Genomic DNA, 5,147 nt, shown 5'->3' with positions numbered 1-5,147 from the left:
AATTGCAAGATCTCAACAAATATTAAAAAAATTATTTTAAATTAGATAAATATGAAATATACCTTGGGGTAGATGTGGAAATTTCATGTTTGGCCTTATGAGTGCATAATCAAACAAATAAGCATCATGAGTAGTCCTTTCCTATCCAGCCATGACATAAGTGAAGCACATATCCCAATCACATGCGGCCATTATATTTTGTGTTGGAATACCTTTCCTTTCAATATATTTCCCTTACTCTTCAACACTGACCACACAGAGGATATGGGTTCCATCAATTACTCCTATGGCATCTTTAAAGAATGGCCAATACCGCAGATCACCTAAAATTTTTAGATGAATATCTTAAAAAGTATGATCTTTTGGTTAGATATATTTCTTTGCTAGATTCTCACAAGCATGTAATACATCTAAAATGTTTGTGAATAGTCTCTGTTAAAAGTTGAAGTTGTTCTTGTGCCATCCTATTCCCCACTCTATGTCCAACAATATTTAGGAACATACCAACCATTTCATGAATCCTTATTCTTCTAGTTATATGTAGGCCATGTTGCACCAGTTCATCATAAAGTTGAAGAAGAACATCTTTTTCCATACGAAACATGTCATAACAATGCTGAGGATGCCCTTGCAAAATTTCTTACACCATACATGACCTGATTGCAAACTATTTCTACAAGGCTCTTTCAATAAAGTTGTTAAGTAATTAGATACCATTGCAATAATAGCGTCAACCTCATCGTCTTCTGCATGTATAAGTAATTATAATAAGTGAGACTACTTTCATCCATAAAAAGTTCATAACATAATTTAACAACCATTGCACTATTGTTTATGACTTAACATAAGAAATATATAAAACAAGAGTCCAATAACATAATCAATTTCAAAACAAAATTAACAACATCAACGACACTAGCTAGATTTAAAACATTGAGAAGGCAAGCTAGGATTGATCTAATTTGCTTTTTTACCTATGCACTTCAAATAGGCCACTAATGCTATTCTATTGTCGTGAAGCCCAATATACATGTCCCTTGCAATCTTATCTAGCAAGGCCATAGCATACTATCCAAGAAGTGCCTTATCACAAGCAATCTCCTTGATTCCATAAAGTTAGTTTGCAATGTCCACCACATTTTGATCAACTGGTTTTGTTCCACCCATTATGGAATTAAGAATTGACTTTAATGTTGAAATCCTATCCTCTTGTGTGGACACCAATCGACTCACTGAATCAACCATCATGATTGCAAGACATTTTCCCTTCTTGTTTTGACTACTTTCACCTCTCGTTTGCTTGCTCCTTGAATTAGTACCAACCATTTTATGAATTATTCAAGTTAACTTGCCCAATTTTTGGGAAAGCTCCTCTACTAATGTTTCTTACATCATCACTGTCTCCTGATCCTTCAGTCAAATCCAATTGAGGCCTATACACATCTTATGGATCATCAGCCGTAGGTGTCCATGTACCAAAATTCACTAAACAATCATAACAACCAATCATAATTGCTCCTAAGCTCACATTATCCATATAAGGTTAAAACTAATAATATTTTAAAAATAATTGAGGAATATTCAGGATCCCATAAAAATCCTTTAAGTTGATAGATTGAGCTCAAACTTAATGATTTATAAGGTATTGGAAGTATGAAAAAATTTTAGGAAGCAAACCACTTCAAAACAGGGCCAAAAATGTCATTTTTGAGTGTTTTGGTCCATGCATCATGGATCATGGTCTGTGCACTGCGACATGTGGCACAGAATGCCAAATTTTCTCACTATACTATGCATCGTGGCTTGCGCGAAATGCGCCGCAGCCCACCTGTCCATGACAGCAATGCTGTCATGACAGCTTTTCTGGACGAACTTCGAATGCGTGCCATTTTCACATCCGATGTCCGATTGGAGTGATTCAAGCGCCCACACGAAGCTTATTTAATAAGATAACTAGTAGTACAAGTTTCATTACAATCCAATACTATATGAGAATTTTAGACACTTAGATGCAAGAGTCAGTTTTTTAAAGAAATTTTCAACCATCCAAGCATCCAAAACTCATAACTTATAGCATTAACCCATTGTGAGGCTTGAACTAAGTCCAATGGACCAAAATACACTTGAATGACTAATAAAACACACAAAAACATACCAAACACAAAATTTGGCCACTCAATGGCCATTTTGCCTAATATGGCCAAAATGCACAATTAGCACTACAAGCACTATTTGACCTCTATTGCCACATAATACACTACCAATATATTATCACCATTTAGATAAAACATTCCTTGCACTTGTATTAGTATTTTAGCCCATCACAACAAAAATTACCACATCTTCATCTCATATACAATATCGGGCTAAAATAGACAATAACATAGTATACAACAAGTACAACCAATCAAAATGATATGCATTCCTAGTTGGTAAATTATAATATCATATAACAAGTTTATGTACACCACTCAAACCGAAATTGGGCTTTACAAAGAGTGTAGCAAATATGCTAGTCCCTGCCCGATTCCCTCCTTGGCTCAGTCTCACTGGTAGTACCTATAAAATGATAATCCACGGGATGGGATAAAAATCTCAGTAACTAAGATAATCTATATTATTAATTAACAAGTCAAGTTATAAACAAGCATTAAAATAAGTAATATAATCACATCATATAATATCACCGTAAATTTACATGCATGATCTCTAACCATACGGTCCTCCAATACTCCTGACCAAACCAGTAGGCTATTCTACAAAACCAAACCACATGTATGGTCCCTAAGCTCACCATTCATGGTAGGACTACCTAGCCAAGGTATCCTAAACCATTTTCAGACTACTGTTTCCCCCTATTACAAGTAATTGGGGTGTTGTTACTCCAATACCTCGTCCTACGGATGCTAAGGAGCATAGTCTCTAACTCCGCACCCTTTTGGGTACTAAGGAGAGTAAGTCTCCAACACCGCACCCATTTTCGGGCAAGGAGAGTAAATGCTACACCTGGCGTCCCGAGGTACCAGCAATGCCATATGGACTTAATCTTCACTATCTCCACTAAGGTGACCTACCACCCTCTAATATGCCACATTTCACTACATATCTTCACTTGACCATGCATAAACAACTTTTCAAACAGGTATAACAAAATATTTCCATTACTTCAAAAATATAGAATTTTACAAACCAATACTCCACCTTTTCTAAAATAGTTAACCTCTAAGGAATTTATACATATATACTCAACAATTCATAGAAAAGAAACTTGAGAATAATTTATACAAGGTAATAAACAATGCAAATTATCCAGTTACCTCAACCCTTTTGTTACTAAAAGGGTTACCCATGGTACTAATTCTCTTCTTGTGTCAATATAAGTCTTCCCACACCACAATCTATATCAACAAGTATTATATGTTAATTTTCAATTAACACAAGCACCATTAACTAATAATAACCTCCCAATTCTCCCACTTCTTACTCATATTCTGAATAAATAGACTTGTCAAGATTAGAATTTGTTCACTTCATCCCTTTAAGTCTCTTTCTAACTCTATCACAATATAAAACTCAATATCTCAACTTATCACACTTCAACACCCTATGATCAAGTTAGGGCTTGATCCAAAATTCACCAAACAAGAAAGTAGCTTCCTATTACCACATATCCAAGATCAATAAACCTAAATTAAACCTTTAGAGTCAATAGAAACCTTTAAAACATTGACTCATGGCTTAATCCCATCAGACTAAATTCTCACTTTTCCAAATCCCATGGAAAATGAGATGAAAAGGTAGAGGAGAAGGGTAGGAAACTTACCCAAGAGTTTGAAGGCTCAAATCATCTTCAAAATCCTCCAAAATTGATGCCCTAGCAGTGAGCAACAACTTGATTTTGCTCCCCTTGATGCCTTCTGACTTGATCCAACTTTCATCCTATCTCAATTTAGAGCCAAATATGACCTAAAAATCCAATTAGCCAGCCAAAAAAATAATTAAATAAATTAATCATATTTTTAACTAATTTATCCCTTAATTAATCCATTTTTTTCCAGATTTGAAGTTTTAGGATGTTACAGGAAACTTACCTAAGAGTTTGGAGACTCAAATGATCTTCAAAATCCTTCCAAATTGATGCCCTAGTTGTACCCAAAGTTGCCCCCTTTGTGCTCTAGGTTTTCTATCAATTTTTGATGATTCTCGAAAATTTAAGTTGCCTGCTATGTTGTGCGCCGCAGCGCACGCCACGCAAGCCATGGCTCATGACGCAGCGAGCAACAACTTAATTTTGCTCCCCCTGATGCCTCCCGACTTGATCTGACTTTCATCCTATCTCAATTTAGAGCCAAATATGACCCAAAAATCCAATTAGCCAACCAAAACCATAATTAAATAAATTAATCATATTTTTAACTAATTTATCCCTTAATTAATCCATTTTTCTAGATTTGAAGTTTTAGGATGTTACAGTCCACATGTAAGTGCCCGATGCTGTAATTGGTAGAACAAGTGTGTCAATTCTTGTACATATAGAAGTGGTCTATGTCTAAATTTCCTATACTCAGGATTCTCTTGCACATTTACAAGAACTAAGTCTAGTATGTTTATAAAATAAAATATCAAATGTATAGCATGCCATGTCTAATTGTATACCTTAATCTTTTGATTCCACTACTCTTCTGGTTTTGAAATAGTATTCTTTTCGCTATCCCATCCTAAATCAATCTCTTTGTTTAATAGTTTGTCCCATATATTCCAATCTTTCCTCAAATTATCCTATTTGTTCTTTAATTGCTTCTTATCATAGCTTCTAGAGCTCAAAGCACTGAACTATTTCATTAATGCCTCCCAACCTTCCTTTGATAAGATAGATCCTTTACGCTCAGTTTTTCTAACTTGCTGTAGAGCTAATTTAATGAACAATTCGATCTCTTCGGTAGTCTATAGTGCCTTATCTTTACTCATTTTTACTATTAAAATATCATATTCTCAATACAAATGAAATTTGAGGAGTAAAAATCCATAATTGAATTAGACTTAAAATATTAAAAAATTTACTATCCTTTTTTATCAATGAAAAGTCAATAATAATTGTATTTTTTTTTGTTTTTTAGGAAACAAAGAGAAAAATATTATTGGATCAT

General features: G+C 34.4%; 1 long non-coding RNA gene across 2 annotated transcripts; it reads right to left on the bottom strand.

The window, feature by feature from the left end:
- Positions 1-2,303: 2,303 nt before the first annotated feature.
- Positions 2,304-4,866, bottom strand: LOC129301331 (uncharacterized). 2 transcript variants are annotated; one of them, XR_008590952.1, is made up of 4 exons: positions 4,092-4,866; positions 3,824-3,966; positions 3,318-3,398; positions 2,304-2,559 (listed from the first exon to the last, which is right to left on the bottom strand). It is a non-coding gene; the product is annotated as an uncharacterized LOC129301331 (long non-coding RNA). The 2 variants fall into 2 exon arrangements; XR_008590951.1 differs by having other exon boundaries at positions 2,304-3,398.
- Between the last annotated feature and the right edge of the window lie 281 nt (positions 4,867-5,147).

This window comes from Prosopis cineraria, unplaced genomic scaffold, assembly GCF_029017545.1.
Source record: "Prosopis cineraria cultivar Desert tree isolate PC_DT_omini unplaced genomic scaffold, ASM2901754v1 PC2050, whole genome shotgun sequence".
Taxonomy (NCBI): Eukaryota; Viridiplantae; Streptophyta; class Magnoliopsida; order Fabales; family Fabaceae; genus Prosopis; species Prosopis cineraria.
This window is presented reverse-complemented; position numbering and strand designations above follow the sequence as displayed.